General features: G+C 35.9%; 1 protein-coding gene across 4 annotated transcripts in view; it reads right to left on the bottom strand.

Annotated features, from left to right (window-relative positions):
* LOC112049971 (uncharacterized) overlaps positions 1 to 19,021 on the bottom strand; it is a 154,098-nt gene that overhangs the window by 12,016 nt on the left and 123,061 nt on the right. Inside the window, exon 1 of one of the 4 annotated variants that reach the window (XM_052888801.1) lies at positions 18,098 to 18,338. The exons of 2 other annotated variants lie outside the window; for them this stretch is intronic. The gene's annotated coding sequence lies outside the window, so the exon portion shown is untranslated. Of the gene's footprint in view, positions 1 to 18,016; positions 18,033 to 18,097; positions 18,339 to 19,021 lie in introns of those variants that run through there. One more of the 4 variants, XM_052888802.1, reaches the window with a different exon arrangement.

The following is a 19,021-nucleotide window of genomic DNA, read 5'->3' on the forward strand; positions in this document are numbered from 1 at the left end:
CCACGCGATCGTCAATAGCCCGTCAATAGGAGATAGGCTCTGTTTACACTTCTTTGTCCCGAAAATACCTGGTTTCCCAAGATTTGAAAAAAACTGATAATTTTGATCATATGAATGTTTGTTACTCTTTCACGTCTCGACTACTTAACTGAATTAACTCAAATTTGAAGTAGAGATAGATTATAGTTTGGATTAAAAAATCCATGATTCCCGAGGGGTTTGTGAAAAACAAAATTCCACGCGGACGTAATCGCGGGCGTCCGCTAGTAAAATTAAGATTTTTTGAGGAAATCCTAAATGACCCGAACCGGGAATCAAACCAGCGTTACTAACTGCGCTGGAAAAGTCGTCTCTCCCTGTTCCGCTAGGTTTTAGTCAATGGCCGACAAAATGTTCGATAATCTAGTTATCCAACACAATTACTAATCTTCCGTATTACATCGTAACAAACGGATTACTTCAATTTGAATCAATCAAAGCTTCTTTATAACATGTATAATTAATTGTTATATTAATACTTGTTAAGGCAACGTTGATATAGATTAATTAATTTAATTAATCAAGATAGTGTAAATGCTTGTGTATGTACTAGTAGCGAGGAGTCTACAACCCGATTCGTAGCGCCTTACCTTGTGCTGCTGTGATTTTGATAATCTAAGATCAATTAAAGTAAAGTTTAATTCGTACGTGAGTGAAAATGTCAAATATACTTACATAGATTTATACATTTGTTATTCTGTGACTCCAGTTTTACGGACGTAAATAATAATTTAAAGTAGGTAGGTACCTAACTCGGCCAAAAACATAATTTCAGACACTCAAAACACATGACTATTACCTATTTTAAAATTTCAGCCTTCGTCACTGGTACGTACAATACGAATTCATTACATACAAAATTTCCCTACCTATTCGCGCTACAAATTCTAATTAAGCTTTTAGGTAAATGAAACCTGTGTCATCATGAGTCTGACTGCCATATCATCATCAGACCTTTTGTAGGGACTTCCAAACATCACGATACTGAGCCACCTGCATCCACCGAATCCCTGCGACTCGCTTGATGTCGTCAGCCCCTGGTGACTATCATATACGTAATACAAAATTGGATCTGACTGGTAGGTTCCAGAAATTAGCTTTAAGCAAACATACAAACAAACTCTTCCGTTTTATAATATTAGTAGGTACCTAATATAGATTTATGATTATTATTATTTTTTAGTCTATCATTTATTATTATTATCATTAATACTCGTTAAGGTAACGTGGATACAGAACAATTAATTAATTTAATTAGTTAAATAGTTAAGTTATAATGATAACGCTTTTTAATATGAATACCGACAAAGATGTACCGCCAAGCGATTTAGCGTAGTCAAGGGCTAACTTGTAAGAATAAAATAAAAAAAAAAACACATTTTCTTTTTTGTTGCCACTGTTTTGTTAAATTTACCTCATATGTGAAATTAGTGTGTGTGTGTTTATATGTGACGGTCAGATCAAGATGATGAGAGAATAAGTAAGTTCACTCATCATCAAGGATTGCCATCCTTTCAGAGCCTCAATAGCTCAACGGTAAGAGCGGTCGGACTCATCCCCGAGGGATGGAGGTTCGATCCCCGTCTTGTTTGTCTATTGTCGTACCCACTCCTAATACAATCTTTCTGGACTAGTTGGAGGGGAAAGGGAATATTGGTTATATTTAAATGATATGGGAAATTTTCTTTAAAAAAAAAAATTACTACTACAAGTAAAAAATCATTATTTTACAATCAACCGCAGAATATATAAAAATGGGCTTTTTCTGCCTCTGATCTTAATGAAACTGGTGTAATACTGGTTTCTTAACTTAACCTGGGAAAATCGTCTGAAAAGTTCAGTTTTTTCAGAGATCAAATTAATAGGACTCAACAATTTGATATGAACCACATAAGTATTGTTGTACTTCATGTAATTGTGTGAAACAATTACATATGTGTGTGTGTCACATCCGCTCTCCCCCCATCCGCTATCGTCCCCACATCCGCTTTCTACAGCCACCGCGGAGAATTGTGTGGTTTACAAATAATGCTCTATATCTGTATGATAATATTTATACAAGCAATATTTGGAGATTACTCCTCGATGTTCACTGCGCCCGGTATTTTTTTTTTAATTCTTTACATGTTAGCCCTTGACTACAATCTCGCCTGATGGTAAGTCATGCAATCTAAGACAGAAGCGGGCTGACTTGTTAGGAGGAGGATGAAAATCCAGACCCCTTTCGGTTTCTACACGACATCATACCGGAACGCTAAATCGTTTGGCGGTACGTCTTTGTCGATAGGGTGGTAACTGGCCACGACCAAAGCGTCCCACCAGCCGAATGAAAATATTATGCGCGAAATTCTTTTTAATCTCACATGCCTGCAGCGCTAACTGCTTGACATCCGATTAAACTGATCGTGGGTTGGTCGCCATCGGCATGACGTCATGCACACAATGATATAACTATTATGTATGTCAACTGTCAGCACCATTGATAATGATAGCTAATACCATAGCTATAGTGCTTAATCCCCAATTGGCGCGTTATCACTCTGATAGCCCATATCAATGACGTCACAGTCCACTCGTAAAGTCCGATAATGTGGAGGGCTATTAAAGTAATTGAAGCGCAAAACATTGTTGTAATTTGCCGCCTTATCTTTTACAAACGGTAATTTACAATGTGTTGTTATTAGATACGTGTTATTTTCCAAATTGATCTCAAACGGGAATAGAATTCGGAACCTTTTTTACCCGGCTACCGAAGGAGCATTATGTTTACGACATCAAGCAGTCAAGCGCTAGCTTATATCAGTAAAGAAAAATTATACGTACATCCATCGCACATCCTGTACACACACACCACACACATTATCATTGCGTTTTAAAATACGTAATAGATTAAGTATTAGTCTCATAAACTAGTAGTCTTATAGACTATTAGTCTTATAAACTATTAGTCTTATAGACTATTAGTCTTATAGACTATTAGTCTTATAAACTATTAGTCTTATAGACTATTAGTCTTATAGATTATTAGTCTTATAGACTATTAGCCTTATAGTCCTATAGACTAGTAGACATGTAGACGTCCGCTAAGAACGACGAAGGGCTGTATAATGGGATCTACGGACGGACGAACTCGAGGGCGTCTACTTAGAAAAAAAATCGAAAAAACTATTTCAAAATAATTTCCTATAAAGTATAAAATTAATGCTTACGTAATTTCGCAACACAAAGTACAACTAAATTGTACGGATTTTAGGGATTATATCAGCTATCACCCTGTAGAACATGTATTATTTACGGGTCACCCTGTATAAGCAGAAACAGTGGCGCCACAACACACATATATTTGTATTACACAACTGATTGTCTTGTTGCATGTATATTGCCCGCGTATGCTAATATTGTAATACTTCCTAACATTAGCTTTATATGGTTGCCTTTGTAGCTCCGTGGTTCAAAGGCCGGAATTGTATCCGACACCATTGGTTCATTCCCTACCCGTTGGTGTAGTATCGTCTCCTAGTACTTCCTGTATTTGATTTCGATAATTTACAGGGAAATCCTACTAATATTTTGTATGGATGTTTGTTTGGATATTTGTGTGGATGTTTGTATAGAAGCTTGTTACTCTTTAACGCCGCAACTATTTACTTAACCGTTTTGGTTGAAATTTAAAACGAAGATTACGTAATACTCTGGATTAACACATAGGCCAATCTTTTCATCCCGGAAAAATCCATGGTCCCCGCGGAATTTGTGAAAAGTGAATTCCACGCAGACGAAGTCGCGGGCGTCCGCTAGTAAGGAATATTAGCGGTGTTTAAAAAATATGTAAGTACTTGTATTTTTTAACCGACTTCCAAAAAGGAGGAGGTTCTACGTTCGACTGTATGTATGTTTTTTTTTTTTTGATTAATACTTATTATTTTCAACCTATTTTAACGGCTCTGTGTCCAGCTGCCTTTAATAACAACCTATTAAAGTAAACATCAAATCAACTAAGAAATGTCATTTATACCTAATCCATGAAATGTCATCCAGGGTTGTTAGTAAGAACCGGATGACATTTGTTACATAGAATCTCAATTTCGTATATACGAGTATACTAACATACATCAAAGTTAGTGCCACTTCGTGCACCTTCGTGGATATCATACAGTAGGTAGATGATATTTTTAGTTGCTAGATCTGCTAGATCAACTATTGTTATCATGCAAAGTAAATTCTATTAAATCGTTTTGCAATAACTCGAGTTCGTGATCAGACTAGTTAATAGTTTTAGTTAATTGCATGCAAAAATCTATACGTATTGCGTACACAACACCAATGGACGGAAAGTATAGGCAAATACGTGAGCTGAAATTATGAGAAAGTTGTTACAAGACGCCTTGTATTCGGGAATAGTTCTACAATGTTCTATAGTTGAGTTTTTAGAACATTCTTGAAAATTATTATCTATAAGTACTGATATTATAAAGAGGAAAGAATTGATTGTTTGTTTGTTTGCATTGAATAGATTCTGAAACTACTTTCACTGTTGGGAAGCTACACTATCTGTGAGTGCTATAAGCTATATTTAAATGATAATTACAGGACCATGCATCCGTCATTATAGGAAGGAATATGGAGCTTAGACCCACCAAGCTGTTCTAATCGAAGTATTCTTTTATTATCACTATTAGATATTAATGATAATGATCGGGACTGACGGCCTAATGTGCTCTCCAAGACACAGGGATATGACGCCACAGACTTCCTAACACCAGAGTTCTAGACTGAAAAATATAACTGAAAATATCTTAACAGAAAGAAAAGCTTAATACTTCATAACCCAACGCAGGACTGGAACCCAGGACTTATACAGCCAAATAGGCTAACCATTAGATCAACGAAGCACTAAGGCATTTAATTACGAACTTGTATTCAAGAAAGAAATTTCCATATTGTACAATTTGTATACGTAGAGTCCTTTTCATGAAAGAAGTTCTGAAAACCTGAACTAAAATTGACAGCGCATTACACAAATGACAATAAGACCGACTTTACCAAATGTCAATGAGCGTCATTAAGACATTAGCGCGCCTGAGGGACTTCTTTCATGAAAAGGGCCCTGTAATGCCTACCCTGGGTAGAAATCTTGTGCACACAATTGGCTGCTCCAATGCGAGTTGGCTTGCTTAAATATGATAATGTTACGAATAATCCTAACTATGAGGGCAACACATAATACAACGTGTTAAACATATCCTGCGAAATGTTCTCCTGCTGTAGATGGTTTAAGTACCACTTATCATCATATGTGCCATCTTGTTTCGTCAAATGTATGAGCCAGCTCCGCACGATGGCGCGTGTAGCCGCGGGTATCGTAACCGCGTTGGTAACGAAACAATTGAACTGGAAAGCCGCTAGAAAGCGTGCGTAACCTCGCGCCGCTGCACTGACACCCGCTTCATATAGGGTTGCCACCACTTGGTTTGTTGGCTTTTAATATTTATTTATTAACTAGTGGACGCCCGCGACTTCGTCCGCGTGGAATTTAGTTTTTCACAAATCCCTCGGGAACCATGGATTTTTCCGGGATAAAAAGTAGCCTATGTGTTAATCCAGGCTATTATATATCTTAATACCATATTTCAGCTAATTCGGTTCAGTAGTAGCGGCGTTAAAGAGTAACAAACATCCAAACATCCATACAAACTTTCGCGTTTATAATATTAGTAGGAAGGACTAGGGGACGCCTGCAACTTCGTTCGCGTAAAATATGTTTTTTTAGTCCGTGGATTATTTCGGAAAAAAACTATAGTTTGGTAAGTTCGTTGATGACACTCCCATGATATACGGGCGACGGGGGGAATGACTGCGCGGGTGTGAAATTGTGCGTCGGGAAGTGAGGTTCATCAGTCGTAGGGTTTTCATTCATCGCTACACGCCCCCCGACCCGCATGGACCATCAGGAGTGTCACGAACCAATTTGCGAAGCTATAGCCTATGTTCTGCTCCAAGTTGCACTCTTTATCTCTATAACAAATTTCGTTAAAATTGGTTCAGCGGTTTAGCCGTTAAAAGGTAACAGACAGACTGACTTACTTTCGCATTTATAAAATTAGTATAGATTTAGTATTTATCTATATACTCAGTCCAGTTGCGACACTCACATAACACTTGACTGACACAAAGATACTGACTGACTTACAGTCACACCGTAGATGACACATTATAGGCAAAGATGTCACTCTAAACAGATGAATGGCCTCTAAAAATTTTCTTTGAAATTCTAAAATTTAATGTAGGTACGAACACTTTAAATAATCACCTTTGAGTGACTGTTTACGTTTATAAGTTTTACAATATCACGGTAATTTTATACAATTATAATACTTTATATGGCAACCCTAAATGATAACTTGCAATTTACTTGACATTTGATCTTTCTATTGGTTAAGCTAAGGTTTATCTCGTAGATATTATTATCCTATCATTTCTCTGGATTAACCACATTACTTTCTTACTAGTTACTACTTACTAGTTTAGTTACTAAGTTTACCGCGACTTCGTCTGCAAGGTAACTACGGTTTTACCACGTTCGAGTTGATGCGATAATGTTGACTTGAGAAGCCGACCAAATATTTTGTTGCTAGGCCTACAATCTTCATGTCAACTGTGTTAGATAGCCCATTTATCGAGGAAGGCGGTATCGGTAGCGCTCGGTAGCGGTATAGGCCATATATTATCCCCGTATTCTTACGGGAACAGGAACCACGCGGGTGAAACCACGCGGCGTCCCATATTTGGCACTTGGCAGGTACAGTCGCGGTCAATTTTCCATCTCATTTAATGCCGGTTTCCAGCCGGCCGCGAACCGGTTGCGTAATTTCGACCGGATGCGCTTCCGAGAGCGCTACCGATTCGCTAGCGATTTTTATCTTCGCTTTGAGGCCAAATGTTTCATTGTGCTCTATGTGAAGTTTCATTGTGTTTACGTTTTTTATTGTTATACGTAGTTTAGGGTGATAATAATTTATGTAACTAATACAGAATAATGTTACTAAATGTTTGGTACAATAAAATCAAAACTCCTTTATTTCAAGCATACATGTATATGATATAAGCACTTCTAAAACGTCAAGTTCGACTAGTTGTTAAGACTCTACCATCGGTTCGGAAAGCAGAAATTATTGGTTTTTTATCAATTAATGTCAAAATTCATATATCATAATGCGACTTCGTCTACGTAGAATCTTTCTCTAAGAACCACCATGTTTTGTTTTGTTATATTTGGAAGGGTATGCCTGTATCTGGACTTTTTCCGACACGATTATCGGCAAATTTCAACTAATTCATACAAATCCTTGACGCTTTTATACACGCAAACCTTCCTTAAGAATAAATCTATCTATTGGTAAAAACCGGAAGAAAATCCGTTCAGAACTCAAAATCCATTCAACTGCCATAGAAAGCTAGTTCACCTAGTAAAATAGGCTACATTTTATCCCCGTTTTCCCGCGGGAATAGCAACTACTTTAGTATCTGCTAGTCGTAGGTAACGCAGGTGGAAAGACAACCTTATTTTCCGTAACTAACAATTCAACACTATGATGAATAAATTAAAGTACCAAAGTTTAGAATGGATACAATCTGTACACGATCAAGGAACGCAGTAATCGATTAAAAAGTTTATATCTAAGCGATATATCGATAAGAAATGCAACCAAAACATCGATTTTAATCGAATAAACGCTTACAACACGCGAGCGTTTGTATTATAAACTTTTAACAAACAAAAAGTAGGCCAAATAATGAATTATTTTATGAATAGTGAATAGTGACGAATCCAAGTGAGAGGAGCCGTGATAGCCCAGTGGATATGACCTCTGCCTCCAGTTCCGGGGGGTGTAGGTTCGAATCCGGTCCGGGGCATGCACCTCCAACTTTTCAGTTGTGTGCATTTTAAGAAATTAAATGTCACGTGTCTCAAACGGTAAAGGAAAAACATCGTGAGGAAACCTCCATACTAGAGAATTTTCTTAATTCTCTGCGTGTGTGAAGTCTGCCAATCCGCATTCCGCATTCGCCAGCATGGTGGAATATTGGCCTAACCCCACTCATTCTGAGAGGAGACTCGAGCTCAGCAGTAAGCCGAATATGGGTTGATAACGACGACGAATACAAGGATATCGCTCAAATTCCTTTTAAAATCTCGACGTTTCACACCAGATTCAGCATCGTCAAGTGAAAACATTTCATAAGGATACATAATTTAAGGTCGAATCAGAATTTCCTGATACAATCACTTTAAAGTGCAACTCCGATGGAAAAGCACCCTAATATTGTGCAACTAACAATCCAACGTAAGGTATTATGGATTACACGTGGAAATATTCCTTGTCATAATCAATATACAAAGTATAGAATAGATACAATCTACGATCGATGAACGCAGTAATCAATTAAAACGTTAACGTCAGTGGGCGATATATCGATAAGGATTGTAGGATGAGAGCTAGTGGTGGAAAGACCTCCGTCATTCTGTAATGGTTTGTCCAGTCCATGATCTTACCATAGGTAAGTAAGGTAAACCTATATAGTTTGAATCATAGTTTTAGGTTTGGGATATAAGAAACCAAATTTTAAATCTATACTAATATTATCGACAGCTAAAGTTTGTGGCATTGTAGGGGGTAATCTCTGGATTTACCGAAACGATTTTGAGAATTCTTTTACCACTAGAAAGCCACGTTATTTGTGAGTGTCATACGCTATATTTTAACCCAGCATCCTTACGGGAATGGGAACTACGCGTATAAAACCGCAGGACGCCGGCTAGTCTATATGGACGATGGAATACTCTACTTAAATTCATGTTATAACTCCTAAGTCACCTGATACTAAGCTTCATGATAATCCTTTGCCTGAAATATCCTTGAAGTTTATATCTTTATTGGTATTGAACTTCATGTTAACACAAATTGTCTGGCGGTTGTCGATATGATACGTAATTCTTTGTTGAATAAAATAATAACGAAATCACCTACGCTTTTTACCCAAGGTTTAATTTATTACCTAGGTTAATTGAAACCTTAAACCGTAGGCATAAAGCGTAGGCGATTTTGTTAAACCTTAAACCTACTAACCTAATTTACCGTGAAGACATAAAGACATCAGTGATCCAAAGTCGACAGTTGCTTACCGTATTTACCTATGGCAAGAGCATGGTCATGACAAACATTCAGCTTTTATGCAATGACGAAGATCTGGCGGTCACTGGCTCTTGGCCTATAGCAAGCGAAACATCAATTACAATCCAATGAACGCCTACAACACGCAAGAGAATGTATGGCATTGGCCAAACTCAAGGCTTCGAGGGAAACTAATTAGTAACACCATTTTAGGTGTTGTTCAAGTTAATGATTAATAAACATGTTTTTCATTTTTAGAATTTCCTTTTTTAATTTTTTTAACGATGTAAACATAATTGTAATAATTTTTAAACGGTTTTAACAAAAACATTTTAATATATATTCTATATCTATACTAATTTATAAAGCTGAAGAGTTCGTTTGTTTGAACGCGCTAATCTCAGGAAATACTGGTCCGATTTGAAAAATTATTTCAGTGTTAGATAGCCCATTAATCGAGGAAGGCTATAGGCTATATATTATCCCCGTACTCCTATGGGAACGAGAACCACGCGGGTGAAACCGCGCGGCGTCAGCTATTATTTAATACAAGAATTGCTCGTTTACAGTTTTAACGGACAAAGTCACTGGCTTTGCTAGTATCCACAATCGTTCGTTGTCAACCCATATACGGCTCACTGCTGAGCTCGAGTCTCCTCTCAGAATGAGAGGGGTTAGGCCAATAGTCCACCACGCTGGCCCAATGCGGATTGGCAGACTTCACACACGCAGAAAATTAAGAAATTCTCTGGTGTGCAGGTTCCCTTCACCGTTTGAGACACGTGATATTTAATTTCTTAAAATGCACACAACTGAAATGTTGGAGGTGCATGCTCCGGACCGGATTCGAACCCATACCCCCCGGAATCGGAGGCAGAGGTCATATCCACTGCGCTGTCACGGCTCTTATACGCTCTTACTACTTTTCATTCGATAAGCTCCTAATACTTTTCATTAGATTATACTTGACATTACATACTGGCTCAGAAACCTGACATTGCACTAGCTAGCTGGTCAGTGTTAATGGTAGAACAGCTTAGGTTAAGCAGGCTTAACCACGGCTTAACCCCATTTATCCGAGTAGAGGGAAATTTCTACATTACTTAACAACTTAGCAGTAATTTCATTGTCAGATTATCGATCATGATTCTTGATATTGACTTCAAGAGACTTGATATTGTTGGTAGGTAAAGATGCCCTAATTATTATTTAAATCTACATTAATTAATATTATAAACGTTTGTTTGTAACGAATACGCTTCGAACTACTGAAACGATTTTGAAAATTCTACCACCAATGGAAAGCTATTTTATCAGCGAATAACACAGGCTTCATTTACCAGATCAATAATGTAACAAATGATGTGCATGCATAAAATAATAAATGAATTTACAAAAGTAAATTTTTCTTCTTTTTTTTTTCTCTTTCTTCTTCCTTAATCATTATGGACCCCTCTACGGGTGAAGGCCTCCTCCATTTGGTGCCTGTCTTTCGTTTTGGTGATCCAATTTTCACCGGCTTTTTTTATAACTTCATCGACCCATTTCTCTCTTGGTCTACCTCTTTTTCTTTTGAATGTTGGTCCTTGCCATGTAGTCACTCTCTTTGCCCATTTTTCATTGCCCATACGTGCAATATGACCTGCCCATTTAGCACAGCACTTTAGACCTGCACATTTACAGCTAGCGTACCTATGGATCAACAATTACTACAACCCCGTAGCGTCCCTAGGAGTATGCTCAGTATCAAAACTAGTTGAAGGGCCCAATAGACGAGCGACAAATCCCGAAAAATCTCTTTGGTTTTTGATTTAGTTACCCCTAAGTCTTTCACCATAAAGTAAAATTGGTATGTTTGTTGTCACACACTCGTACTACATAAGATGTAATAATATTATTTTGGATTTTTTTCCAGTGAAGCACCAGATATTAATTTTTGTTTAATTTTAATGTATTTGAATTGGTTAATATTAATTTATTCTTAATTTTTAATTTGATTGAATTTGAATTTATTATTTTTAATTTATTCTTAATTTTTAATTTGATTGAATTTGAATTTATTATTTTTAATTTATTTTGTTTACTTAATATTCATTTTGTAATTTAAGATTTATTGTCGTAATTATTATTCCTGATTGCTCGAGAAACGAATTGGGAAACTGTAATGTTTCTCTGGGCACATGTCATGTATATAAATAAATAAATAAATTAAGGATAACATTTTTCAAATTTTTGCTTTCACACGTATGGGGCCCTGTAGACCGGGGGTTACTGATACGACGGTAGCTATACCCCTGGACTACAACGAAACCTACAAATAGCAAGAAGCCATCGTTTCCTACATCACTCGTACTCATAACGATATGACGCAAACCCGTAAAGGGATTAAGCTATAAGATGTCGCTAAGCCGATCAGCGAATAAAACATACACTCGAAGTGCTTCCCTGTCGTGTGCAATACTGACATATGCCTGCTACTTTATCCGGGTAGTCTATCTATATTTAAGATACGTCACGTCATCAACCAATATTCGGCTCACTGCTGAGCTCGAGTCTCCTCTCAGAATGAGAGGGGTTAGGCCAGTAGTCCACCACGCCGGCCCAATGCGGATTGGCAGACTTCACACACGCAGAGAATTAAGATAATTCTCTGGTATACAGGTTTCCTCACGATGTTTTCCTTTACCGATTGAGACACGTGATATTTAATTTCTTAAAATGCACACAACTGAAAAGTTGAAGGTGCATGCCCCGGACCGGATTCGAACTCACATCGAATCGGAGGCAGATGTCATATCCACTGGGCTATCACGGCTTTCTGATATATTTATTTATATTTAAGATATATTTATTTATATTTAGGCTTTTCTTTTTAAAAAAGTTTTTAACACGCAGTTCCAGTTCCAGTTCCAGTTGAATCCAGTTTCAACTTAAAACTGGAAAAGCGTCAGCAATGCAATTTGCCGAAAACTATTTTTATTTCTTTTTATTTAAGTGATGATGCAAATTAATAATATTATCTATAATTCTTGAGTGCAGATGAAAGCCAGTCCAAATGCCGCCTAATATTCGCCAATTCATCAGTCATGTAAGGTACTTCAATTTTATTAAATGTGTTTTAATCAACACATTGATTAATTAAGCTCTTGAATTGTTGGATCCAAAACTAGCTTACCTATAGCAGGTAGTTTAAACAAAGGACGTAATATTTCATTCTTAACTAAAAGGCAAAAGCCTCAAACCTCCGAGGTCTCACCACCCACTCCAACCCACACATCAGCAGCGTGTATTGTACACACACACAAACACATAGACACACACCCACACACTCACACACGGTCGGTCACAGTCTCGTGAACACCGTGTGATCACACCCTTAACCTCAATTCGTGCGGTTTAGAGTTTCAGTATTAAACAGCTTTATAGTCGGGTAAGTAGGATTATATTTATAATAAACAGTTGCCTATCACTTAATTCTTAGACACTTTTCGATATCTTTGCAAATAACAAGTTAGCTCTGCAGGGTTATTTTGTATTTCAGTGTACCTACCATTCAAATAATGTGTTTACACAACGTTTTTCATTATATTTTCGTATAAAATGAGATAATTATCTTAATTTTACGTAAAGTGGCAGTAATATTGAAGTGGTAGTAACAAGTAGGTAGTACGATTATTTCAACGTAAAACCGGTATTTACGTAATTTCGTTGAAAAAATCATGTTAGATGATCGTAAAACAAAAAATCACTGCCATTTGATGTAAAATGACGAAAATCTAGACCAGTTTATTTTATTGGCGCCTTTTAGCAAAACCTGCCTTCAGAACCGGTGGTAGAGACTTTACAAATAGTCAAACTTGACGTTTGAAATATGCTTGTGAACTAACCTACTAGAATAATAATGAATTTTCATTTTGAATTTGTAAAATTTACTTCTATCAACTCTTTAAAAGAACACGAACGATTTTAACAGATATTCATCATCATTATCAACCCATATTCGGTTCACTGCTGAGCTCGAGTCTCCACCACGCTGGCCCAATGCGGATTGGCACACTTCACACAATTCTCAGGTATGCAGGTTTCCTCGACGTTTGAGAAACGTGATATTTAATTTCTTAAAATGTACTTATCTGAATATTTTTAATAAATAATTATTATCTAAACAGAAATCACATTTTCTAGGCAATTAAGTTTTACCACCTGACATTACTTAGGAACCTACATATGAATGCATATAAAAACTTATTTCCCTTTCCTTTTGAAAAGAGGGTTAAAACACAAGGCTACGGATTCCGGTTAAGTAAATGATAAACATTATGAACCCAGTTGTTTTAATTAACTTATTTTTTGCTACATTTAACTTCTACAGTTCTCTTGTTCAAGGAGTTCACTTACTGTTCTAAAAAGATGCTAGGTAGGATTCCGTGCCAAATAGTTTTGAAATATTTCGTTACAAACAATATATTTTAGAAAAAGTTGTAGGGGTTGATTTAGAAAAATAGTGTTACCGACATAAAGCCACGTTGTCTGTGAATCTATACTAATATTATAAAGCTGAAGAGTTTGTTTGTTTGAACGCGCTAATTTAAGAAACTACTGGTCCGATTTGAAAAATTCTTCCTGTGTCAGTGTGCCCATTTATCGAGGAAGGCTATAGGCTAGATATTATCTCCGTATTCCTATGGGAACGAGAACCACGCGGGTGAAACCGTACCGCGAAGAAGTACCGGCAAGCGATTTAGCGTTCCGGTACGACGTCGTGTAGAAACTGAAAGGGGTGTGGATTTCATCCTCCTCCTACCAAGTTAGCCCGATTCTATCTAAGATTGCATCATCACTTACCACCAGGTGAGATTGTAGTCAAGGGCTAACTTGTAAAGAATTTATACCTATAGGACTCATTCAACATAATGGTATAGTATAAGTATTTTCACCATATAAAAACTTCTTTGTTCAAACGTTCGCACGTTTTTGCCTCAGCCTACCTACTCGACGCTCATACAACTGGTTATAATTACTGTACCTAATGTTTACTTTTTACGAGCAAATACCTACTTGTTTATCTGGTTTTTGATAAAATTCACTTATTTATCTCTTAACAGGTCCACGTTTAATACGCACCTGTTGGAAAGTTATGCAGACAAAAACACCCTTAACATCTACAGTCTGGCACAGTGCAGGCACAGTAGATATATTACAAGCAGTATAATAACTCGGCCATATTTTTGAAATAAATACCTACAGCCGCGCGCTCCGTAAACATGTGATAGGGCTGCCTGTTTCCAGCATTTTAATTACATTTGCCAACTTTGTGTTTCCATTTAGTTATGTGATTGTAAATATACTTTTTTTTAAATAAACAAATAAAATACTTTGTAAATTGTAGTAAAATAGGAAGTGATCAATAAAATGCGTGTTGTTTTTTGATTGGTAGATTTAAATAAGGCTGATACTAATCAATGATCTAGAAGGACCTTCATATATTTATTTTGGTGATGCCATCTATCTATTACCACCATACTAGGTGACCAAATAATAAAAAATCGGTCAAGTGCGTGTGCTAGGGCCACGCGTAGTGTAGGGTTCCGTAGATTATGTTAGCACTTTAACCCCTTATGTAATGTACAAAAATACCGATAACGATACCCCCACACTATAGAATAGACGATAAAAAATTGACCCTGAACTACAAAAAACAAATTGAGATTGACCGGGTTCGCTAGTAGTTTAATAAAAAAATCTGGATAGGTATATTGATATCAGCTGGCTCTTTACTTTTTTTATTCAAATACATTAAAGTATGAGCAACACAATAATGTTGTTAAATTCAAACAACTTCTTTACGTAACTTCTTTATTACCTTAAAATACAGGTATACAAAACATACATGTCATAAGATTTAAATCTATGTATTACATAATAATCAAAGAAAACAACCTAAATGAAGAAGTTAATAAATAATTATTTAATAATATTATATTAACGTTTACGTCATTTACCTGTTTACACAATTTTATCATTTAAGCATTTATTTATATATATATTTATTAAATTATGCCTTTAGAATACAAAATATTAATCAAACTTTATAAAAATAATAACTTTTTTCCTAGTCGTCATAATTAAAAAATCCAATACACTGCGTTCGTCACCGCGGCACAGTCGCAACGGTCTTCACCCCACGATCACCCCACGTACGAGCTGCGTAGGTATAGCTCGCGTTTCGACCTTTAGTATGAAGTCCAACTACTGCTTGTAATATATCTACTGTGGTGCAGGGTTAAGCCTTACGCCAGCCACACACGATCAAGTTCGCTGCCTAGTGGGATTTTTCAATATTTTCATACTATCTATCGCGTTGATGTAAACGCGAATTAATATGGAATTGAAACAGTTGTTCAGTAGAGCCACTAGATGGCGCTGTTTCAATTCCTTAGAAATTCGCGTTTACTATAACGCGATAGTAACATTATCAAACTGCCACTGGGCCCTCAGGTTGCTAAGGGCAGTGAAAATATATCGAAACTATACTCATAACTATATTTCGATATTTTGTTCACCGTCCAAATAAGCGTTCTGCAGACTTGACGGTAAACTTGAAAGTGAGTGGCTAGCGTTAGCCATCACGTCGCTCCAATGGGAGTGGTGAGCTTAGGGTGTTAGGGTAATTATATATGGCGATCTCGATGACGATTTGGTGCTAATGGTCAATTTCTGGTACGGATTTAAACGTCAGGTTATGTCTTGAGTTAAGGGTGATAACTAATGTCAGAAACGTATAATTAAAGTTTTGAGGGTTCCAAATCCCATGGTCTACGATCGTACGTGAATGCTAATCCTCTTATTAGAGTAAGTACTTATACATATAGCTACTGCCAATGCCTACTACCATCGGTAGTGATATTTATTTTTTGATTGTTTTCTTTTTGTTTGTAACGTCAGCCACTGACAATCAGGTAAGTAGTAAGTAGTAAGTAAGCTCACATGCCTGCAGCGCTAAAGGCTTGACATCCGATAAAACTGATCGTGTGTTGGTCGTGATGTGCATGACATCATGCAGATTGCGATCAACTGACGATCAGTTTTATCGGCTGTCAAGGCGTTACTGCTGCAAGCAAGTGAGCTTACTTGATCGTCAGTGGTTGACATAAAACTGGCAAGTGCTATCTCTCTCCGTCTTATACGATACTATAGAACGAGAAAGATAAAAATTAATTCAAAACTCGACGAGTTATACAAAACTTATTTACAGAATAGCCCTACAGTACAGACCTTCAATACAGCAAGAATAAAATCCTAAATAGATCCCAGCTTGGAATGGCAAGGACTCTATAGAAAAGAAAAGTATTAAGTTAATTTAAATAAATTAACAAAATCATTTTAAATTTTTTTTCAACGTAATATTAATAAATTCTCTTTTGATTATATTAGAATCTATATTCTAGTCTTTAAAAAAAAGTAGCTAAACGATTTCTCATTAGCTATCGTATTAGAAAGATAAGAAGATAAACTTTCTATGTCACATTTAGATTTTTTATGGTTTCGCGTTTCCGAACGAGCGTGAATCGCAAGAACCGCGAGTGCGTGAGAATGAATTTTTTTAGTGGACATGTAAAACACCTAGCCGGTTGCTAAATTATAGGTACGTTGAACTGTGAAATTGCGATGTACACTATCGTATATACTAAAAACATTGGAATCATTAATTAACCGACTTCAAAAACAAGGAGGAGGTACTCTACTCAACGCGTATGTTTTTTTTATTCTTTTTAACATAAAAATGGAACCGACTCCAAAGATGTAGTACCTATATATTTTGATTTTAACAAAAAAATACTTAACCAATTTTCATTAATATTAATGAAAATTTATTATTATTATTACGCATGCACTTCAGGCATTATTGATGGTCCTAAGCCCAATAAAGTATGAAGGGAATATCGGTACTCAGCTCAAAAGTGACGACCTTTAATTATTATAAAAATAATAGGTATCAAACAAAAATAAAATAAACGCACAAAGGTCAACGGCCCTCGGCGCGGGCGCTCGCTAACCTACCTACCAGCTGATTTTGTAGTTGCCTATTACCTAGTACAGCGATAGGGTGACCCTCAAATTCTGTTTAAACGTAAATTACTTTAGCTAACGATAACTTTGTTATTTTTGAGTTAAAAAAAAAAAAGAAAAAATACGTGTTCATTAAATTTTGTTTATGTACAAAATATAAAAATATCCGTACTTGAAAAAATTTCTTCCTGTATACAATGGAACTAATTATATTGTTTCATACAAAAAAAGAATTTTCAAAATTGTTTAATAAATAACGAAGTTATAAGGTAACAAATATAAAAAATGAAAACATACGCGTTGAGACCCTCCTCCTTTTGTTGAAGTCGGTTAAAAATAGGCAGGTATATGTATACCCATCCCCATTCTTTCATCCCCATCCAATCATCATTCCCATCCCTTCCAATTAGTCGGGAAAGACTTAAGAGTGAGTACGACAATAGACCAACAGGGCGGGGATCGAACCACCGACTCTCGGTGATGAGTCCGACCGCTTTTACCGTTGAGCTATTGAGGTTCTCATTAGATGCTCTGTCTTCCCGACGAAGACATTAAAGATAAAATAATGCATAGACTAATAATGTTTTTTTTTTATAGGTAACTAAAAAACAACTCTACCAACACAAGATCTGAACCTCCTACCATTTGTTTATCCTATAACATTACCTAGATCTTTTAAAATTTACCAAATAGGTACTCATGTCGAAAATATATTTCGACTTTTTTTAATTTACCACTTAAAATCTTGTAAATACAGCACAAACTTAAAAGCTTACGATAAACTTCTAAAATGAACATTCAGTATTTTAGCTTACAACTTAAATCCTTCACTTTTCAACTTTTTAATATTTTTCTTACACTAAATAGCACTATTAAAAACACAACACTTTCGTTTAAAGTTAAAAAAAAATTACATTAAAATCATTTAATAATAATCATTAATAGTTTTTTTATTACAGTCAACCACGTTTATTAATAAACCAAGTCTTATTTTTTTAAATATTTAGAACGTTATTTTTTTACGCGTACACCGCAAGCAAAGGTCGCGACTAGACTGCCTATCGGACGGCACAGAATAAAAAGATAACAGAAGCCCTAATAGGCAATGCATCGATGCTATATTACATTGTCTTACCTTGTATGTAAAATGGATTTACATAATAATGAAAGCGTTTACGTACACTCATATGCCTTTATTAAGTTAATATAATCGTAAAATAACACCTACGCTTTATCCCTAACGGTATGTTTACGTCATTTTCTTTTCTCGATGTTGTCTTGTTTTTACAAGATATAGATTTAGGTAATTTTCACTGGCATTCATTCACACTATAAATATACAAGCATTAAAAACGATTACAATATTATAATACTAGTGAAAAGAAATAAAATATGACAGAAAAAATAATATCTATTCATATCTATGATAAATGAATTTTAAATTTGCATTGTTACGAGAACAACATCTTAACAATGTTGCGAGTACATTGTTAAGATGTTGTTGTCTGGAACGTTAACTCGGTGGTATAGAACGAAAGTTCATGAGATATAAGTAAAATATTTTCCTGTATGAGCAAAATGAATAAATTACATATGTACATAGTCATTGGTTTTTAAAAGTTCTCCGTTATTTTATTAGTTATTGTACCATTGTCCACCGAAGGACAATCTAACAAATCAAAGAACATAAAAATCGAACAGACAATTTCAACAACTTGATTAATCTGACTTTGTTTTAT

This window comes from Bicyclus anynana, chromosome 23 (genome assembly GCF_947172395.1).
Source record: "Bicyclus anynana chromosome 23, ilBicAnyn1.1, whole genome shotgun sequence".
In the NCBI taxonomy this organism is placed as follows: Eukaryota; Metazoa; Arthropoda; class Insecta; order Lepidoptera; family Nymphalidae; genus Bicyclus; species Bicyclus anynana.